At 35.4% G+C, this 23,619-nt stretch overlaps 1 protein-coding gene and 1 non-coding gene across 19 annotated transcripts in view; one reads left to right on the top strand and one right to left on the bottom strand.

Moving 5' to 3' along the window:
* Positions 1 to 23,619, bottom strand: part of Huwe1 (HECT, UBA and WWE domain containing E3 ubiquitin protein ligase 1) — a 143,829-nt gene that overhangs the window by 111,041 nt on the left and 9,169 nt on the right. The window contains exon 4 of one of the 18 annotated variants that reach the window (XM_040281137.2): positions 21,647 to 21,727. The exons of the other annotated variants lie outside the window; for them this stretch is intronic. The gene's annotated coding sequence lies outside the window, so the exon portion shown is untranslated. The remainder of the gene's footprint in view (positions 1 to 21,646; positions 21,728 to 23,619) is intronic. 18 annotated transcript variants of the gene reach the window in all.
* On the top strand, positions 14,578 to 14,682 carry LOC120890945 (U6 spliceosomal RNA). Its single transcript, XR_005735418.1, has one exon. It is a non-coding gene; the product is annotated as a U6 spliceosomal RNA (small nuclear RNA).

Here is a 23,619-nt window from a genome sequence, read left to right on the forward strand (position 1 = left end):
GTATGTGGAATTACAAAGGAATAACAACAGCTGAATCAAGTTTGTAAAAGAAAGAGTAATGAATCACTTCACATTTGGGGGGCTTAAAAAGAGAAATTTATTATCTCACAATTACTTTTTAAATTGAAAAGCTGGCATAGTGATGCAGAACTATAATACCAGCAAAATCAGGTCACTGAGGCAGGAGGATCTCAAGTTTGAGGCTAGCAAGGGCAACTTAATGAGACCCTGTCTTGAAATTAAAAAAAAAAAAATAAAAGAGCTATGGATGTAGCTCAGTGTTAGTAAAAATTATATGTATTTATATGATGTGTAGAAATAGGTAAATACTACAAATTGTCTAAATCAAGCTAATTAATGCCTGTATACTGCCTCACATACGTTTTGTTGTGGTGAGAACACTTAAAATCTACTCTTGGCAGTTTTCATATATATAATACAGGGATATTAACTATATAATTGCTATGTTGTCCAACATCGCTCTTGAATTCATACCTCCTGGAATGTATGCTTTGTATACTTTGACCAACATTTCTCTAACCCCAGCAAATACTATTCTATTCCACTGCTATGTCACTCTACTCAATTTATAATTATATACACATATGCATGCATTTGTATATGCATACATACACATACACACACACACATACATATATATACATAAAAATCAAGATTGTGTATTATTGGCTAAGGAATAGATAGCATAGATCAATATGGCAGAATAGAGAACCCAGAAAGAGACCCATACAAATATGCCCAACTGTTTTTTTCACATAGGTGAAAAAGCCATTCAAAAAGAATATTTTATAAACAAAGGGTACCAAAACAAGAAATCATCCATGGGTAAAAAATATTAACTTTCACCTAAGTTTCATAGTTTACATACAAATTAACTCAAAATAAATTACAGAATTAAATGTAAAATGATAAAACTTACTGGAAGAAAAGATTTGAAAACCATTCATAGAATATACAAAAAAACTAAAAATTCAGTGGTGAAAAAACAATCTCAGTAAGCTAGGAAAAAAGGTAAAATACCTCAAACCAATATAGAGTAACTTTAAAAAAGTACAAATAATACATACCTTAATGGTGAGAAACTAGTTTTGCCCCCAAGATCAGGAACAAGGCAAGGGCAACCCACCTTATCACTGCTTTTGACACTATATTGCAAGTCCTACTTAATGCATTAAGATGACAGAAAAAAATAAAAGGTACCTAGATAGGGAAGGACGACAGAAAACTGTGCTTTTTCACAGATGACATAATCATCTATGTCGAAATCTAAAGATACAAAACAAAGAAAATAGCAATGCTCCTGGAACAAGTAATTGATTATAGCAAGGTTGTAGGATATAAAGCTAATATACAAAAGTCAACTGCTTTCTTATGTACTATACTAGCATCAAACAAGTGGAATTTGAAATAAAAAACAATATCATTTATATTCATGTCCAAAATACTTAGGCAAAAATCTACCAAATTTCGCACAATATCACCATAAAACAGTAATGAAAGAAACTAAACAAAGCAGATTCCATGTCCATGGATAAAACGACTCAATACTGACAAATTCTTCCCAACTTGATCTATACATTCAATGAGACTTCGACTAAAAATCTCAAGAAGTTATTTTGTTAATATTGATAAGCTGATTCTAAATTTATACAGAGAGGGGCTGGGGTTGTGGCTCAGTGGTAGAGTGCTTGCCTAGCATGCATGAGGCACTGGGTTTGATCCTCAGCACTACATAAAAATAAAAAATAAAGGTGCTGTGTCCACCTACAACTAAATATATATATAATAAAGCCACAGTAATCAAGAATGTGTTATATTAGTGAGAACAAACAGATAAATGGAACATAAAGCTCAAAACTAGACACATAAATATAGTCAATTATTCTTTGACAAAGAAACAAAGGCAACATAATGATGAAAGATAAGTATTCCCAACAAATAGTGCTGGAACAAGTCCATATCCATATCTGGGCAAAAATAAACCTAGACCTTTACACTCAAATTATTCACAAAGATTAACTCAAACTGCATCATGAATCTGAATGTAAATGTAAAATTAGATTTCTTCTAGATTACAAGGTTAACAAAGAAGAAAATCTAGATGACACAGGGTTTGGTGATGACTTTTTAGATATAACCGAGGCACTATCACCCATGAAAGCAAGAATTTTAAACACAAATTCATTAAAATTAATATCTTCTTTGCTGAAAAACACACTTTCCAGAGAATAAAATGACAAGCCCTGAGAGGAGAAAATGTTTTCAAAGACATAGGATAAATACAAAATACACAAAGAACTCTGAAAACAATAAGATAATAAGCCAATGAAAAAGTGGGTCAAAGATCTCAACAAACATCTCAAAGACATACAGATGACAAATAAGCATATGAAATGATATTCCCCACATCATAGTCATCAGGAGAATGAAAATTAAAACAACAATGAGAAATCACTATACACCTATTCGAATGAGCAAATCCAGAACAATGACACTAATAACATCAAATGCTGGCAAGGATGTGGAACAACAGCTCTCATTCATTGCTGGTTGGACAGCTATTTTGGAAGACAGTTTTTTTACAAAAGTAAACATAGTCTTACCATATGACTCAGTAATCACACTCCTTGGTATTTACCCAAACAAAATGAACTTGTGTCCACACAAACACCTGTGTGCAACTGTTTCTAGTAGCTTTATTTAATAATTGTCAAAACTTAGAAGCAATCAAGTTGTCTTTTGATAAACCAACTGTGGTACAGCTAGACAATGTAATATTATTCTGCACTAAAAAGAAATGAGCTATCAAGTAAAAAATAGACATAAAGGAGATTTAAATTCATATTACTAAGTGAAATACATCAATCTGAAAAAACAAACTATACATACATACTATATGCTTCCAACTACATGACATTCTAGAAAAGAAGTTATGGAAACAGTTAAAACTTCAGGGGTTCCCAGGGGTTAGTAGAGAGAGAGAAAGAGATGACTGAGGTGGAAAACCGAGGGCTTTTAGGGCAGTCCAATTATTATGTATGATACCATAATAGTGGATACATGTTGTTATAAATGTATCCAAACCCAAAAAAGTACAAGGGTGAACACTAATTTAAACTGTGGTCTTCACATGTCAAGGTAGGTTCACCATTTATAACAAACACATCACCCCAGGGAAGAAATGCTGATATTGGAGGAGGTATCCACATGTGGGGTCAGGAGGTATATGGTAAATTTCTGTACCTTCTGCTCAATTTTGCTAATACAAATTAAAGCCACATGGAGATTTTATCTGACCCCAGTTGGAATGGCAATCAACAAGTACAAATAACAAATGCTGGTGAGGTTGAGCAGAAACGGAACACACATTGTTGGTGGGACTAAAAAATTGGTACAACCACTATAGAAAGTCCTCAAAAGACAAAGAATGGCCAGGTGAGGTGGCACATGCCTATAATCCCAGCCACTCCAGAGGCTGAGGCAGGAGGACCACAAGTTCGAAGCCAGCTTCAACAAAAGTGAGGCACTAAGCAACTCAATAAGACCCTGTCTGTCTCTAAATAAAATACAAAGAAAAAAAGGGCTGGGGATGTGGTTCAGTGGTTAAGTGCTTCTAGGTTCAATCCCAGGTACCCGCTTCCCCCCAAAAAAAGACAAAGAATGGAACCACCATGTGATCCTGGTCTCCCATTTCTAGCTATTTATCCAAAGGAATTAAAATCCGCACACTATAGCAATATATGCACACCAATGTTTACAGCAGCACAATTTGCAATAGCCAAGTTATGGAACCAGCCTGAGTGTCAGTCAACAGATGAATAGACAAAGAAAATGTGGTATATAAATGCAATAAAAGTTTTAGTCAGCCATAAAGAATAATGAAATTATGGCATTTGCTGGCAAATAGATGGAACTGGAGAATACCATGCTAAATGAAATAAGCCTGACTCAGAAAGTCAAGTGTCAAATATTTTCTCTCATGCAGAAGACCAAAAAAAAAGGAATAAAAAGGGATCTCACCAAATAGAAAAGAGACTAGTAGAATATAGGAAGGGGATCAGGGAGAGGAAGAAAGTAGATGGGGAGGTACTTGGGAGTGAATTTTGTCAAATTTTGGGCAGGTATGAATGTCACAATGAATCCCACTGCTATATGTAATTATAATGCACCAAGTAAAAATTATAAAAGTAAATATATTTTAAAAATTCAATTCTCAATTCAATTAATCAAACAAAAGCACTAAATAATATATGCACTGAGTTAATAAAATCACAACCATTTTAATGGCTTACAAAACACAGATAAGGTTACTGGTAAATCTTCACACAAATAAGCTTCTTGCTCTAGGTAGAGTTGTTCTGACTAAGAATAATATACAAACAGCAAGACTGGCTAACTAAGGCAGAAAAGTAATTTACTAGGATATCTGATAGCTCAAAGAATTGAGGGGAGGCTAGAGATCCACATTATAATATGGGGTGGATTATTTGTTTTCTTGTTTAACTTTTTGAGTTCTTTGTATACTCTGGATATTAGGGCTCTATCTGAAGTGTGAGGAGTAAAAATTTGTTCCCAGGATGTAGGCTCCCTATTTACCTCTCTTATTGTTTCTCTTGCTGAGAAAAAACTTTTTAGTTTGAGTGAGTCCAATTTGTTGATTCTTGTTTTTAACTCTTGTGCTATGAGTGTCCTATTAAGGAATTTGGAGCACGACTCCACAGTATGTAGATCGGAGCCAACTTTTTCTTCTATCAGACGCAGAGTCTCTGTTTTGATATCAAGCTCCTTGATTCATTTTGAGTTAACTTTTGTGCATGGCGAGAGAAAGGGATTCAGATTCATTTTGTTGCATATGGATTTCCAGTTTTCCCAGCACCATTTGTTGAAGATGCTATCCTTCCTCCATTGCATGCTTTTAGCCCCTTTGTCAAAATTAAGATAGTTGTAATTTTGTGGATTGGTCTCTGTGTCCTCTATTCTGTACCATTGGTCCACCCGCCTGTTTTGGTACCAGTACCATGCTGTTTTTGTTAATATTGCTCCTGAACAGACATTTCTCAGAGGAGGACATACAAACAATCAACAAGTGCATGAAAATATGCTCACCATCTCTAGCAGTCAGAGAAATGCAAATCAAAACCACCCTAAGATACCATCTCACTCCAGTAAGATTCGCAGCCATTATGAAGTCAAACAACAAGAAGTGCTGGCGAGGATGTGGGGAAAGGGGCACACTTGTAGATTGCTGGTGGGACTGCAAATTGGTGCGGCCAATTTGGAAAGCAGTATGGAGATTCCTGGGAAAGCTGGGAATGGAACCACCACTTGACCCAGCTATTCTTCATGGACTATTTCCTAAAGACCTTAAAAGAGCGTACTATAGGAATACTGCTACATCGATGTTCATAGTAGCACAATTCACAATAGCTAGTGTGTAGAATCAAACCAGATGCCCTTCAATAGATGAATGGATAAAAAAAAAATGTGGCATTTATACACAATGAAGTATTACTCAGCACTAAAAAATGACAAAAAAACATTTGCAGGGAAATGGATGGCACTAGAGTAGATTATGCTAAGTGAAGCTAGCCAATCCCTAAAAAACAAATGCCAAATGTCTTCTCTGATATAAGGAGAGCAACTAAGAACAGAGCAGGGAGGAAGAGCATGAGAAGATGATTAACATTAAACAGGGGAGAGGTGGGAGGGAAAGGGAGAGAGAAGGGAAATTGCATGGAAATGGAAGGAGACCCTCATTGTTATACAAAATTACATAAGAGGAAGTGAGGGGAAAGGGAAAAAAACAAGGGAGAGAGATGAATTACAGTAGATGGGGTAGAGAGAGAAGATGGGAGGGGAGGGGAGGGGGGGATAGTAGAGGATAGGAAAGGCAGAAGAATACAACAGACACTAGTATGGAAGTATGTAAAAACATGGATGTGTAACCGATGTGATTCTGCAATCTGTATACGGGGGAAAAAAATGGAAGTTCGTAACCCACTTGAATCAAATGTATGAAATATGATATGTCAAGAGCTATGTAATGTTTTGAACAACTAATAATAATAATAAAAAAAGAATATGGGGTGGAACCAAGGAAGTTAGGCAGTCAGGAACTACAGCCAAGCATTTCTCACAAAGCAGCTTAGTTGGTGTTTCTGCTGCCAACACCAGACTATGGATGCCTACAAACTGCTGTTGGTTGCATAAGATTTGTAAATTGTCTCAGGTTATCTACATCAGTGGCTCTATACTCTAAGTACCAAGTGTGAGCATCTGATACACCCAATTAAAAAAAAATCAAGCCAAAACAAATGAATGAGCAAACACAAATGTCTCTCTAACAAGTACAAAGCTAAACTGGTTTCTATAATTCTATTGTAAGAAATACTTAGTTTAAATTTCTATGCTGGTTTCACAGTGGGAGAGGAGAATATTTTTGAATGCCCACTATAATCCAGACAATACTGAGCTAGTTTTTTTAAAGTGTGTTAGAGCATCTTGCTCTATAATTTGGGAAATGTTATGAACAGAATTTCCTTTCCTGTAGGACAGTCACATGGCTGACTGACATTAATAGTTCCAAGAAATCTTACGTAAAGAAAGCTTATTAGAAGATAGAACATACTTTCAAGTGTACCAATTCAAGTATTCCAAAGAATACACTGACTTGTTGCCCAGCAGGTGCATATGATATTCTATCATGCAGTCCTCAACCCTCAAGCCAAGTTTTGTCCCAATTTACAGAGAGCAAATTGAGGCTAAGAGAAAAGTACCTTGCCTGGTTAATAAATTCTGGCACAAAGTAAATATTTTCAGATGAAATATAAATCTGTGACAGATCCTTATACACTGTTAGATCCTACTGTGCAAAAAATTATTTCAAGAGGGAAGAGACTGGGGTACAAAGTGAAAAGCTAAGTTATCAATCTCAATGAGGAAGGGGACTAATAGGAGAATGAGTTCTACCTTCTGGAAGTTAAACAGGTGAAAACTCCATTACATAAAAATCCTCTATCAAAAAATAGTTTGAAACAAATCCCCAAGAATGGACTGCTGCCTTTTTTGGGGTCAGAATCAGAACTCTAAGCACTTAGCAATCTGTATGGGTAATAAATACTTCTTCCTAAATTTAGGTTAGAAAGAAACTTAATGGGGCTGGTGCTGTAGCTCAGTAGTAGATAGAGCCCTTGCCTCACATCTGTGAGGCACTGGGTTTGATCCTCAGCACCACATAAAAATAAAGGTCCATCTATAACTAAAAAAAAATATTTAAAAAAGAAAATTAACCAGCTTTAAGAAAATGAACTATGACTCACCATCCATAACTATTACCATTACTTAAATACTTCTATTTAATTGAGCATTTACTTTTTAAATTCCTCATTCCTCAACTTTCCCTTACCTTTAAGGTCTGAATTTTATTTTGCCATTTACATCAGGAACAAATGTGTACAACTAAAATATACCAAGGGAAGTCACTCTTTTAAAAAGGGTGACCTTATTCTGTAGTTATCATCTCTGATAAAATCTAGTACTGAACCAGCTTAAGGGCAGAGGATACCCATAGTTCCGAAATCTGAGTCAGTAGCACATGAGTGTAATGGCGGACTAGCTTTACTCCTCAAAAGTGTGGCCCAACGTCGGTAGCCCTATTTATCATCAAGACCCACTCACACCTGAGGATTCAGAATCTGCACTTTAACAAATCCTTAGATGATTCACATATTAAAGTCTGAAAAGCATCAGATCAGGATCCAGGCTCAGAATCAGTACACCTGGGTAAGAATCCCTGCCATATCACTTAACTCACTACATGACCATGGTCAAATTCACCTGTGTGCTTATTTTCTCAACTGAAACAGGAATAACTAATCTCACCAATTTCATTCTCAATCCATTCTCCAGACAGCAGCAAAAGTAATCTACTTAAAACGTAAATCAGATCATGTTACTTCCATGATTAAAATCTTTCAATGGTTTCCCCAATTGTATACAAATTCTAATCATGACCCATGGGGGTCTGAGTATGATTTGGCTCCTGGAACTCTCTCCAATCCCTTCTCTCTGTACAACCACATTAGCCTATTTAATTTGCAGAATGTTCTAAGTCCTTTCTGGCCCATACTCCACTACAAGTACTGTTTCAATTGGAATATTTTTCTTCCCTCCCAACTAGTTCGATTTAAGGAGCTTACATTAAAACTAACACTCAGGCTTCTCAAGGCAATCCACCTAATTCTGGTCCCATTGTTATTTTTTTCTTTTACAACACCCCACAATCTAACTGTGATTATTGGTTTGATTTCTTAGAATGTTAACTTCTCAGCACTTAACACCTTATTTTCCACATGATAGGTATGTAAATGTTTGCAGAATGGAGTTCAGGAAAAAAGTATGCACTGAAAATGAAGCCTGTGACTCTCAGCATACAGGACAGTACTTGAAGCCATGGGTTTCGAAATGACTGCTCACAGAGAAGAAAGGTAGAAAGCCCACAAGTGAATTATTTTTTTTAACACTTAATGGGCAAGGCAAAGGAAGGAGAACCAGCAATAGAGAAGCTGGCAAAGAGCAAGACTAGTTAATCATGGTATCCTGAAAGACAATAGATGGTAAAAGTGATTAACTGCATTAATTGTTGAAATGAGATAAATTTGCAGAGAAATGTGCACTAGAATTGGACATAACCTGAAAGGTGATAGAGGGATATGGTAGAAAGAGAAGCTGGACTGGAGTCAGGTGAAGAAGTATAGATAGCATGTGTATAAAAGTTTTTTTTGAAAAGGATGGCTATAAACAGAAGCAGAATACTATGAACTCATTGAAAGAAAGGAATTGGGGGGGGGGGGACGACACTAGTACAACTTTTTAAATAGACCCAAAATATATTGTAGGGGAGATAATTGAAAAGAATCCCTAAGAAACTTATAGAAAGAGAAGCATTTAGCCTTTCATTATTTCTCCTTAAAACGGGTTTTGAATAACCCAAACACTATCCAGAATTAGCACAATCTCTCCCTAATCTCTTAAATCTTGACTGGGTAACACTTTGAATGCATTTACACAGCACTCTGTACGTATCAGTTCCAGATTATTAATGAGAAAATGTCTGCCAAAGGATATAGAAGGTGAAAAAACCTAAGGGCAGAAATATACATTATCAGTAGCTGCCTCTAGATGGCAGAACAAAACAGTTTTTATTTACACTTCATGCTTTCCAGATCCTTCCAAATTTTCTCTAAGTCACTTATAATCAGAATTCTTTCTTTTGTAAAATTTTTCTTATGGAAGAGGACAGTGGCCCCTCAGCCTAAGGACATACACCAAATTGAAAACAGTATCATCTAAACAAAGGCTTGGATTAGCTGCCATCAGAGCTTGGTACACAAGAAGCAATCGATTTTTGAAGATGTGATAAATTATTGGTATCACACAGATGCATGGGAGTGAGGATAAATTAAAATCAGCCTCAAACTAGCACTGATATTGTGGAAAAGCATTAGGAGACTTTAAAAAAAAACACTTAGAGGACATTAAACTCCAATGTCCCAAATAGCAAAATACTTGATTATTATTATTATTATTATTATTTTGGGTCTTGCAATGATTCCCTTTGCCTCTTGCAGTCTCCAAATGTAAACTCAGGTGGGAGCTGTCCTGACCATCCATTATATCAGAAAGAGACAAAGACATTCTAATCACCTACATTAATATCCAGTCAGCAAATATTTTAAGAACCATTTATGATCATAGCAACAGGAACAGTTAACTTTATTCTATACCTACCATGCATTGTCTCTAATCATTTTAACATGGAAATGAAAACTGTACGTAGTTCACTGAGGCCAAAAGTGGCCACACAGCTAGTTAAATGGAAGAACTGTGTTTAAAAAACACAAATTTGTCCCACAACTCTACAGTGCACATAATATCTATTTACACAGCCAACCCTACACCCTCCCCTCTCCTATAGACAGATAGATACATAAAACATGACTCTCATTGGTGCCCTGAAGTTTGCTGACATAGTTTTTATTGGGAACTGACAGCAAGATGTAATGATAAAGCAACATTAGAGGGGCTGGGGATGTGGCTCAAGCAGTAGCGCGCTTGCCTGGCATGCGTGAGGCCCGGGTTCATTCCTTAGCACCACATACAAAAAAAAAAAAAAAGATGTTGTGTCCGCCAAGAACTAAAAATTCTCTCTCTCTCTCTCTCTCAAAAAAAAAAAAAAAAGCAACATTAGAATAACCTTGACTCACCCAAGACAAATCTGGAAATTATCTGCAGAAATACTATGACAGTCTCATTTAGAATCTGAACACCTCAGATTAAGTGTGCATGCTTGCTCAGGGTTCTTTGCACTGCAGTATTATCATGCAAAGAAAATATGGGAAGGGAAACAAAGTGGAATCAGACATTTTCAACATTGACTTTGGAGGTGAGAATGTTAACTGAGAACACATCCCAGCCATATCCTCTACTCTATAGTCTGGGAAACTGCTACAAATGAGGGAATTATCCTTCTGGCCATTTACTCCCAATTACTTTAAAGAAACTGGTATCAAAACAACTAGGCAACAGAATAGGGCTCACCAACGTTGTAGATTATCAGTTTGTCAGAAGAGAGGAAATGAGCATGCCAAGAAGTCCTTCTTAGCATTCTCAACAAAAAATAAAAACAGCAATGCCCAAGTTTTAAATTATGTGTATGATGGAGGAAAGGAAAAATTCCTGTTTACAAAACTTTAAATTGATGTTCCAAAACAGTCCCTTTAAGAATCTGTTTCCAATACTCTTCGTTATTTGTGGCCAGACTTGGTGTAAAAGAGCAATTATAACAACGACTGGTATTTTTTATCTAATCACATCTGTTTCAAAGATACAAATGCTTTCTCTGCCTTTCCCATTTCTTTTTTTTTTAAGAGAGAGTGAGAGAGAGACAGAGAGGGAGAGAGAGAATTTTTTAATTTTTTTTTTTTTTAGTTCTCAGCGGACACAACATCTTTTGTTTCTATGTGGTGCTGAGGATCGAACCCGGGCTCCCGCCTTTCCCATTTCTAACAGAAAATTAAGAAATCAGCTTTAAACCAATACTCTATTCAAATGTCAAAATCCCACAGAAAAGCTATCCCCATTCTAACAAGGTGAATTGGACCCAAAAGACCATAGTCAGCATTCAGTGACTTCAGGAAAACATCTTCATCTGTCAGCAGTCAATTTACTTAAAAAAGATCACTTCACCTGAAATTTATTTTGAAAAATAAAAATGCCTGGTGAAACAAATATCTAACTCAGATCTGAGGTAGGGATTTTTTTTTCAAGCTGTACAGTTTATTTGTCTACACAGGCCACCCTTGAGAGTGAATGCATTAGGAATTTGTTTCAAAATAATTGTTTCCAAATGACTGTTGAACTCAGGTGACAGCTACATGGGAATTCATTATACTGTTTTCTATTCTGAGATATGTTGGGCAATCTTGCATATGAAAGAAATTTTAAATTAACTTTAACCTGTCAGATCTTTCCATTCCCATCCTCCACACTGCTGCTAGAGCAATCCTTCTAAAACTCAAAATTTACCTAAACCAAATACAAACGCTTTACCTAAACCAGCATTTGAGACTTATGGGACTTAGTTCCCTGCCTATTTTCTATCAGCAACATATTACATTATATTCCAGTAGGACTCCCTGCATGCTTTAGCCATGTCAAGCCTTTTAGTTTTCCAAACACTCAAGAGTTGATATCTTGACTCACTGCTCTTTGCTAAAATGGCTGCTCCCTGGCTATCCCTTTAGTTCAACTTAAGACACCTCTCTTCTCTGGGGCCTTTTGAGATTTTTCTCTCCCCCAGAGTATAACTGACCCCACCCCCTTGATAGTGCATCCATGGTATCCTGCAAATACAACCTCAATCAACACAACTTTTTACCTGACAGTCTCCCCACTAGTCTGAATTTTACTCAAGGGGAACTCATGTCATATCTGCCTTTATATTTCCTGTCACCAGCAGAGGTACTGTCAATTAAAAAAACGAATAGCTAGTAAATGTAAAACAAAGCTAAAAAAAATCCAAGTCATATTAAACTCTCTTGGTGAAATTTTCAACTGAAGAAATCAACTTAACAAGATTTATTTAATCCTCATTTTTCCACTCAATAGTTATGAAAATATTACATGCAGGACATTGAGATAGGTACTATGAGATAACCAGGTATATAGAAATGTAGAAAATAAGGGGAAATGGTTGGCTAAAGACAACAGTACTACAAAGGAACAAAATTAGTATACAAAGAAATTGTATCTTTCTTCTAGCGGCCAAAGGTGAAAACACAAATCATAAGACTGATACAGTAATAAGATAAACCCTATCCCAACACAAACCATGATCCTCTTGCCTTTTAATATTTTGGGGTGCTGCAATTTACAATAGCCAAACTATGAAACCAACCTAGATGTCCATAAATGGATTTTAAAAACGTGGTATTTAAAGTAAATAAAATTAAGGTACTGGGGCTAGGGTTGTGGCTAAGAGGTAGAGCGCTCACCTAACATGCATAAGGCTCTGGGTTTGATCCTCAACACTACATACAAATAAAGATATTGTGTCCACCTATAACTAAAATTTAAAAAGAAAATGTGGTATACATACACAATGGATATTTTTCAGCCACAAAGGAAAATGAAATTATGGCATTTGCAGGAAAATTGATGGAAATAAAGACCATTATGTTAGGCAAAATAAGTCAAACTCAGAAGGTCAATGGAAGGATGTTTTTGTGCATATGCAGCAACAATAGAGGAAAATAAAGATGGGTGTAGATCTCAGGGAAATCAGTAGAAAAAGGGCTAGGAGGTGGGAAGAAAGGGGAAGTGCTGGGGAGTAATAATGGCCAAATTATATTGCCTATTGTGTGCATGTACTAATATGTAACAACAAATCCCATCATTATGTACAACTCTAATCCACCAATTAAAAAGTTGGGGAAATGTTTGGGGTGTTGGGAGTGTAGCTCAGTGGGAGAGCACTTGCCTAGCACGCATGAGACCCAGGATTCCAACTCAGGCACCAAAGACTAAATTTTTATAGATTATATTTGCATAAAGCAGAGCATACCTTTAGCAAAACAATAAGCCCAGCTTTCACCTTGGGCCAAAGTATAGAAAAATATCTACTAGGAAATATAAGAACACACAACAAATCAATCTGGACATACTTAATGACACAGAAAAAAAAATAAGTGTAGGGAAATCTTTAGAATTCATCATCCTTTATTGTAGGACTGCTACCAAAACCCTGAAATTATATGGAAAATTTTGCATGTATATTTTTCCGTGAAGATGGTCAATAGTTTCATTGACTAAGGATCCATGACTTGAAACACCTGAAAGACAGCTAAAACATTGTATGTATGCTTAGCCATTACAATGTTTTTACTTGTTATATCCCTTTGATTTGTGAAGAACAGGTATAAGGTATGTTCCCAAAAGCTACACGATAAGCTACTATTAAATACAATAAAGAAAATACCGGGTACCAAAGAAACAGAATTCTAAACCTTTTGCAATATTTAGCTCCAATTCTCTTATGTTCTTAAGTTTACAGAGAAACAAGTAGCATCTCTAAAGATCAAGCGTCCTATATATAATGGGAGAATCTGTATGCCTAGATTAAGTCCTCTAGTCCTGTATTGAAAAAAGGTGGATAAGAAGCACAGCTCTTATATAACAACAAACAACAGCTGGATGAAATTAGATTTCTAAGTCTAGACTTTACATGCCTTAATGGATTCTAACAAAAGTTTTATCTATATGGAAGGAGAACTTTCAGTGATTTTTTTTCTCAGTAATTTCAGTGATTTGCTTCCATCCAAATGGATTTTTTTTTAATAAATTAAAGGCAGAAGTGAGGAATACTACTAGAAAAAAAATGAAGCAGAGGACAACAGCATGATGGAAATGCCTGGGAAACAAACAGACCTGGGCTTAAATTCCATGTTCTAGCTGTATATTCTCAGACAAATTACTGTTCCTAACTCAGTCACTTCTGTAAAATAACACAGTTTATGTCATAGGATTGTGCCTGGCAAAGCATAAGCCATATTGTTCCTTGTTCTGTTCCATTCAGCTCCACCTTAATCTAAAGGTAGCAACTTTGCTAGATATTCTTTATTATTTTTTAGTTGTAGTTGGACAAATACCTTTATTTTATTTATTTATTTTTATGTGGTGCTAAGGATCGAACCCAGGGCATCACACATGCGAGGCAAGTGCTCCACCACTGAGCCACAACCCCAGCCCTCTTTGCCAGATATTCTATAGATATAAATACATACAGATCTAATCAAAAGCAAAAAAGAACTTTTTTTTCAACCTTTCTACAAATTTACCACATATAAAGACATGGCATATGTGAATCTCCAGACTGTTAAGTGCTGATATTAACTAAAAAGTTCAACTGAAAACAATGAGATTGGGAGGCTGCAGTCTCATTCTCAAATTACATTTCTGCAAAGGTAAATATTGCCTACTAAATAATGTGTAGGCTTTGTGCTCCCAATCAGTAGCACGTATACTAAACTTCAAACAACACAGAGATTAGCATGGACCCTGAGCAAGGATGGCATACAAATTCGTGAAGTGTTCCATATTTTTAAATAAAAAAATAATGTGTAGGCCATGTGACAATAAAAAATATGAACCAGATCAACTATTTTGGGCTGGTACAAATGAATATGGAAGGAAAAAATTCTTTTGCATCGTTTAAAAGAGCAAATTAGTTTTAGTAATTATTGAGGCAGCAAACTCTTCATTTTTATCAAAATAATTCCAACTTCACAGGATTGTTATGAGGATCAAATTAGTTCATTGATGAGAAAGTTGCAGAACAAAGACTTTAAAATTAAACACTGCCAGGCACTGTGGCATATGCCTATTCATCCCAGTAACAAGGGAGGCTGGGATGGGAGAATCATTAAAGCCAGCCTCAGCAACTTAGCAAGACCCTGTCTCAAAATTATAAACAAACAAACAAACAAAAAACAATAAAGGGATATAGCTCAGGGGTGAAGTGTCTATGAGTTCAATTCCCAGTACCAAAAATAAATAAGTATACACCCCAATATACAGTATAGACAAAACGGTTTTGTGATACTAATTGAAGAGCACCATGCATAGCCTAGCACCTAGGTATTTCACATTTTTTAAAATACTCTTTTTTTAGTTGTAGGTGTACACAATACCTTTATTTATTATCTTTATGTGTTGCTGAGGATCAAACCCAGGGCCTTACACATGCTAGGTGAGCACTGTACCACTGAGCCACAACCCCAGCCCATGTTTCACATCTTTTAAATAAACTATGCAATGTGACCAATCTGTCACTTTAAAATATTTATATTACATAAAAGGAGCTTGCAGTATGCAAAGATACTATAATTCTCAGCAACAATCAAGGAGAAGCAATAATTAAGATCCCTTAAAATGGTATCTATATAATCTTAGCTTTCAATCCAAACAAATGTTGAGTATTAAACATAAACAATCTGACTTATTCTCAAAAACTAAGGAGCTAAAAAATAAGCAAGTTTTCTACCTAGCACAAATTCCAAACCTTAAAAAAATTACACTTTTCCATAATTCATTTTTAAGTGTAGTATATTTGACCAGTCCTTCCCAGAATAAAAAATAGGAGTTTGGGGCTGGGGATGTGGCTCAAGCGGCAGCACACTCGCCTGGCATGCGTGCGGCCCAGGTTCAATCCTCAGCACCACATACAGACAAAGATGTTGTGTCCGCCGAAAACTAAAAAAAGAAATAAATATTAAAAATTCTCTCTCTCAAAAAAAAAATAGGAGTTAATAGGTGACCATCTGGACCAAAATAACAGTACATAACTAGTTTTCAACAGTACTTAAACAGAGAATGTCAAATTTGAAAAGTATTAGAAGACAATACAGGAAAATATTCTTATAATCTTGGCAGGGAAAGAACCTTCCAAGAAAAGCCATGCAATAGAGAAATCATTAAAAAATAAGATCTGATTACACAAAAATTTCAAATCATAAACACAAAAATATTTACAAAAGGATAAAAAAAGGTTGTTTCTAATACAAATGATTTCCCAAACCCAGACAAATAATCCAACTGAAAACTAAGTGAAGGGGCATGAATTTGCAAACTGCAGGTATAAACATTTGCTCACCCTCACATTAGCAAGGCAAGGAGGTGCGAGTTCCCACTTACTAGACTGGATAAAATTAAAAAGATAAAAAAAAAAATCCTGCTTTGGTAGGTAAAGGTGGAGAATAGGGAACTCAGAGACATTGTCAGTGGGAATGTCAATTCAATACAATTCTTTTTAAGGGTCATTTTGCAAGTACCTGTAAAAATTTAAATTGATGTCACACTCTGATCTATGAACAACTCTATCATTGTATGACTCAACAAAAGGGAATGATTAAATTACAGGGACTCATACTTTGGAGTGCAATGCATCCATTAAAGGAGGAGTCAAGCCATGTGTTCTAGCATATAAAAATGCATGTAGTTCATACATGGATATGCACGGTATATAAATGCTAGCAGATATAAAATCATATATACAAATTGTTAACAGATACTTCTGAAGCTTGATATAAATAAAAGTGGACTGCCATTTGGAGGGAGGACTAATTGTTAAGTGAACTATTTATTGTTTGACTTTTAAAAATAAGAAGTCATATTTACAAACAGCTGAAAAGGAAAGAGAAAAAGATGAGCTTAGAAAAGTTCCTTTTTTTCTGCTTGTTTGTTTTTTTGTCCTACTGAGGAATTGAACCCAGGGTGCATGCTAGGCAAACCCTCTACCACTGAGCTATATTCCCAACTCAGAAAACATCACTTAAATTTCAAAGTTTTACAAGCAAGAAATTCAATCCCATCTACTGGTTATGGCATCCAAATTTATGCATGAAAACACAGAAACAAATCAAATTGTCCCAAGATAGAGTTCCCAACTGACCTCATGTTAGAAAGGAAAAAAAAAACTTGATCATTCTTTGCACTTTTGCCTTTCTCAGGCAACTTTATTTTTTAATTAAACTTTCCCTGTATTTAATTAAATTTTCTTACAGAAAAGGGACCACTTATTCTGTACTTTTATGGATAACACCTGGTGTCACATTTAGAAATAGACACAAGTTCTGTACATTCATGTGTCACTTAACACTGGGGCTAAGGTATGAGAAATATGCCATCAGGGGGATTTCATTGATGTGCAAAACATTCTATAGTGTATTTACTACGATGGTTGCAATGTCAGAAGGCAATATACTCTCATGGTACCACTATCATTGACTGAAACATTGCTATTCAGTATGTACAGATCTGAATTCATCCATGAAGGCAGTCTTTTACTTTTTAAAAGCAAAAACACAAACAAAATGGAAAAAAGAAAAAAAAAAGTTCTTGATGTAAAAAATTGTTTTCAAATAATGTCTTCATTCTCCAGACTGTTTCTTTCCCCCCCCCCATGGTGATGGGTTTGAACCTGGGTCCTCTCCCATGCTAGGGAATCACTCTACCACTCAGCGTGCTCTTTTTTCTTGAGGGGGAGCGGGTAACTGGGAATTTAACCCAAAGGTGCTTTACCACTGAACCACATTCTCATCCCTTTTTATTTTTTTAATACCTTTTTAGTTGTTGATAGACACAATACCGCCATTTTATTTTTATGTGATGATGAAGATCAAACCTAGCGCCTTCCACACATGAGTCAAGTATCATACCACTGAGCCAAGACTCCAGCCCTCACCCCTTTTTATTTTGAGACTGGGTCTCACCAAGTTGCTTAAGGCCTTGGAGGTTGCTGAGGCAGGCCTTGAAATTATGATCCTCTTTCCTCAGTCTCCCAAGCCACTGGGACTACAGGCTTGCGCCACTGCTTAAGGTCTGACTGTATCTTGATGAGAATAACCTCATCAAGATATATAAGGGAATCTGACAAGTAGGGACCTAGACTCCAGATTATGTGAAAACACAAGACATTCCAATCTGGAGGAGTCAAGCTAGCACCTGCAAAATATGGAATCAGATATAGGTGTACAGAGAGGCATCTATATAGCAATGACACTGCATATAGCCAGGTTTATGTTCTTCAACAATACTAATTTACCAAGGTTTTTCTTGAGGTACTTTTATACTGTAAAGCATTATATACTGAACACAGTGAAAAATGTAGAACAGCCTTTCTAAAAGGCAATGTGGCAATAAGTGTTAAAAGCCTTAAGTTTTATATTCCAGTTCTGGAAATTTCCTTAAGGAAATAAACATGAACTCCATATATTAGATGTTGCTAAGCTTTGCTTATTCATTCAAGACTTTATGTATGGGGAAGCACTGTTTAAGATGAAAAACTAGAACCTGAAGATTTGATCATAGGGAGCTAGTTAAATAAATTAAGAATCATTCATAATTCAGAATATAATACAACCACTAAAATGCTATAGAAGTATACATAGTGGCATTGATTAAGGAACAGATCATTATCTTAACTGGAAACAACAAATTTTAAAATGCTATTTTCGGGGTGAGGCTATAGCTCAGTTGTAGAGCACATGACCAGCATGACGTGTCCTCGGAGTTCCATATCTCCAGTACCACAAAATAAGCAAATTCAAAAAGTGAAAATAAATAAAAATACCATTTCTATAGTGGTTTGGAGGAAAATACTAAAAAGACATTTTGGAGACTACCAAGAAAATTTGAATGTGGACTGGACATGACATAATATTAAGAAAAATAAGTTCTCTAGGTAATAATGATATTATATTATGGTTTTATAAATGTTTATATGTGAAAGAATTAAAGGATGAAATGTCATCCTTACTTCATATGATTCAGAAAAATTAAAACCTATGTACAATTGGTGCTCTTTATACTTGGGTTCAGCAACCAACCACAGAAAATATTTGAAGAGGGCTGAGGATGTGGCTCAAGTAGTAGCACGCTCGCCTGGCATGCGTGTGGCCCAGGTTTGATCCTCAGTACCACATACAAACAAAGATGTTGTGTCCGCCAAAAACTAAAAAATAAACGTTAAAAAATAATTCTTAAAAAAAATTTTAAAAAAATAATAAAAAAAGAAAATATTTGAAGAAAAATATCTCCATGGAACATGTGCAATTATTTTCTTATAAATATGATATAACTATTTACATATTATCAGATATTCTAAGTAATTTAGAGATGTGAGGATATGTATAGTTGACATACAAATGTCACACCATTTCATACAAGGAACTTAGGCATCTGTGAATTTTGGAATTCCAGGAGGGTGTGTACTGGAACCACCACCACCATCACCACCCCATACAAAGGGGCAACTGTACATAAAAACCTAATACAGCAAATTCTTAACAGTTTCTAAGACTAACTGGTAATATGATATATATTTATCAGTATTTTCTCATCAATATTATGTCTACTTCTATGATCATGAAAAAAGTCAGAAGTCTTTTCAAATAAGTTACTATAAAATGAATATACAAAAAGTCCCATTCCCAAAGCCTTCTTAGTAAATGATTTCGCAAACTCTAAGTACTATAAAAATGTATTGTTACTTAAGTAATAATAGATTTGAGGATACTAGTTTTTAAATTTTTACTTATATGAATAATTTATACCCTTCTCACACAGTATAAAACTTGTGTCCACTGATGGTAGAATGCAGGGGATAGAGGAAATACTAAATAGTATTCTCCCTTAGTACCTGTTACCTCCTCAAAAAGACTTTGAGGCAAAAATAAATTTTAATAATGACCAATTCTGGCTGGGCTTGTTGGTATATACCTCTAATCCCAGCTACTAGGTGGACTAAAGCAGGAGATCACAATTTTGAGCCAGGCTTAGATGTTGTCCTGAAATAAAAAAATAAAAAGGGCTAGGGATGTAACTCAAGTGGCGGATCACTCCTGGGTTCAATCCCCAGTACCGGGACAAAAAAATCTTCTGGAAGAGGAGGTATGAATAGGGGTTTTTCTTATATTCCCCTTTGTACTTTTCAGCATATTTTAAAGTTCTCAGAAACAGAATGCAAACATTACAAAAAAAGCACATTCCTCCTCGACTCCTCCCCTTCAAAAAAGTGTCAGTTTGCTCTAGTTACCCCAGCCACGGGTGATGGGGATTAAACACAGGGCTTCCTGCACACTAAGCAAGCACTCAACCACTGAGCCACAATCCCTAAACCCCTTCTCTATTTTTTTTTTGTTTTTGTTTTTGATTATGTACTATCTTGCAACTTACTTAAACTACCTTGAAATTAGCTGTACTCACTACTGTAGTAGTCATGGGCAGCACTATAAAACCAAACTCTTCCCTATATTCTTTGCCTTGACTCAATACTATCAAATTATTTTGCCAATATAATGATTTTTTTAAACCCAATTTTACTTTGCATTTCTGATGCTTGGTTTGAGTATCTTTTCTTGTTATTGAACATCTTTAGTTTCCTATTGTGAAAAAAGTCTGTCCCTAATTTTCTACTGGACTATCTTTTCTTATCCTTTAAATGTTACCCTGATCATTAAGAGGACATACTAAAATATATATACATCTTCTAAAATTGATTTAGTGATACATTAGAAAATGATAACAAAAGGAATGGAAAATGTCCTTTTAAACAAGAACATTACTTTCAGAGTACTTTATAAGAGGACTACATTAACATCCTTAATGATAAATCTAGCTCAAAGATAAAAATGCATTTAAAGTATATATCTTGTGACAAAATAATCGTTTATGCTATTGATTCATTTGGAATATACTTACTTAATTTCCTGTACATAGCATTTTGCCCATGACATATTTTTCATATATCTTGTTTAACAGTAACAAAATCCTATATTACATTCTCTGATACAATCCTGTAATAGCACGTTCTGCTATAGCACAATCCTGCTATAGCACATTCTATTCATTCCTCATATTATTATACTGATCTTTTTGAGTGTGATTTACAAGTCTCCCCTAAAAGACCACCCATTTGTCCATTGTGTAGTTGCTTATCTCTGTGTTCCAGGTATATGGCAGCAACAAGTATGTCCTCAATAAATATTTGTTGAATGAATATCATCACCCTCATTTAAAGAATGAGGAAACTGGCTCAGTGATGAAGTAATCTGCCCCAAGTAACATAGCTATTATGTATTTATTTCACATAAATTATAATAAGCTTATCTTTGTACTGTATCATTTCAACATTTAAAATACATCATTGTACTTAAATGTTCACAATATCCTGTATTAGGGTTTTTGAATATAATTTTGTAGCTAAGAATGGAAATTTTGCAATACATTCTAAGCCCACTCAAATCCTAATTTATAATATGAAATACAGCTGTCTCTTCACAGGCTTGGTTGATCACTAACTGAGTATAGGAGCCTCTATAGGCAGAAAACATTTTTAGGGGAGAGGAGATAAAGAGGGAAGAGAGGAAGAACAGCAGCAGTTAAAACAACAGAGTTGAGGACCAGGTGTAGGTATATTCATCTAAAGACCATAAACAGCTCTTGTAGTATCGACTGCACATGCCACTTTGAAATCTAACCTTGGCCCAGAGGTTTTTCTCAATATTACCTGTATTCATAGAAGACAACTGCAGGCTTTCTCACATATCAACAGTCTCAAAGGCTGGGGAGGCACTTAAAATTAAGAGAGCTGTGAGAAACAATAGATAGGCTATATCAATGCATGGACAGTGCAGTGAAAGAAATAATGACACAAAGAAAAAGGTTAAGAAACTTTAAACATGATCTTATTTACAGTCCTTGACTGGACTATTGAGTTTCTCAAGGGCCAATATCAAGCTTCATTCATTTAATATCCCCAAGTCCTTGTACTTATAGACACTCAATAAATGCTTATTCAACTTAATGAAGAGAGGTAAGATGTGAGAAGGGAAAAGATAGATATAAATTTTAAAGTAACCATGATTTTCATTTATTGAGCACTTGCTATATGCCTCACACAGTACTTTAGATACTATGTAAAATGTTAAAAGGGATAATATTTACCTCTTTTCTAACCTGCTATATGTGGTGCTACTCAAGTATGTTAATAGTGGTGACCTGATGTCTATTGGGAAGACTCATTATGAGTTTCTAAGGTTACAGCAGAATCTTGAACATAAGAACCCTGAACAGTAGGGGCTGTATAGATGGAAAAAGATCAAGGCAACCCACAGAACTGGGTAAGACATTTCAGAGAGTATAAATGGGACTCCCAACATTTTGTAAAGTGAAAAGCTACTCTAGTGGAACATTCAGCTATCAATGGCCAGAGACTCAGACTCAAACTGACTGAAGAACAAACCCCATTCCTCCACACCACTGCTGATTCAACACAGATCTTAAGGTCCTGAGACATGTTTAGTTAATTGGCCATCATTTTATCACCCTGACTGCCCACCTGACCTGTTGGAGGAGTGGATCAAACTAGTATATTTAATAAATTACCATTCACTTATTATTGCTTACTGGGTATTAAAACCTTACATTTCATCATTCTTCCAATAACCATAGGAATAAGGTATTTCTCCAGATGAAACAATTGACAGAATTAAATTAACTTACCCAAACTGATAAAACTAATAAGTGACCAGTTCTTGCCAAATCTAGAACTGTCTAGGCTGCTTGCTCCTTCTAAATGGGCTGCATGGTCCTTCTACTCTTTTCAAAGCAAATTCTAATAAAGATTTTATATTCACAAAAATAGGTTAAGATATAATGAAGAGGAATCCTGGGGAAATTAAGTAGAAAGAGAAAAGATGGACTGAGTAAAAAGCTCAAAGCTTCTACCCATGGCAAAAAGTTTCCTTTGATTTTACCCTTTATCTTAATTTCATTGGCTGATTCCAGTTCTACGACAGAAATGTACAAGACTAAGCCTGGAACATCCTGACACAGGAAGCTATCAAAGACTACTACTATACATCATGTCAAGAAGAATCAGGTGCCAATTTTAAGAGAGTCCCACATTAGCCAAAAGGGGGACAATTTGAACTTTAATACATCAGCTTCAAAAGTGTATTAAAACTCATCAAGTGTTGATATCCATTAATGCAAGGTTTTATAGAGTTACATTTATATGTAACCTTTGTGATGACAGAGAACCAATTCCTTATATTGAAAGCAATGTTTTTAAGTGAGCATTTATCCTGTCCTTCCTATATAAACTGTATCACTGAGTAACCAAATAAAAGAAGGGAAACAAAATTATTCTAGCTAAAAGATGAAAACAAAATGATAGCATTGAAACTTCACTATTTGGCAGCCCACAATGAATTAATGGATTTTTAAAAATCTAATCATCAAAACATAATGAATGTTGTTAATGAACACATCCCCACCATTATGCTTGCCAAAGGAAATGAACCTGAATTTATCAAGCCTCTGGATCCAGTTGCCAATATGCAGGAAATAGGAACACTGATTTAGAGACATTTTGAGAACCATTGTAATAAAGGATTTCAAAATTACTTCCAGCTGAAGGCAAAACTAAACAGCATTGAAGAGTAAAGTGTTTAATTCTGAGAAAGTAGAGTCCAGAAA

Source organism: Ictidomys tridecemlineatus, chromosome X (genome assembly GCF_052094955.1).
Source record: "Ictidomys tridecemlineatus isolate mIctTri1 chromosome X, mIctTri1.hap1, whole genome shotgun sequence".
NCBI lineage: Eukaryota > Metazoa > Chordata > Mammalia > Rodentia > Sciuridae > Ictidomys > Ictidomys tridecemlineatus.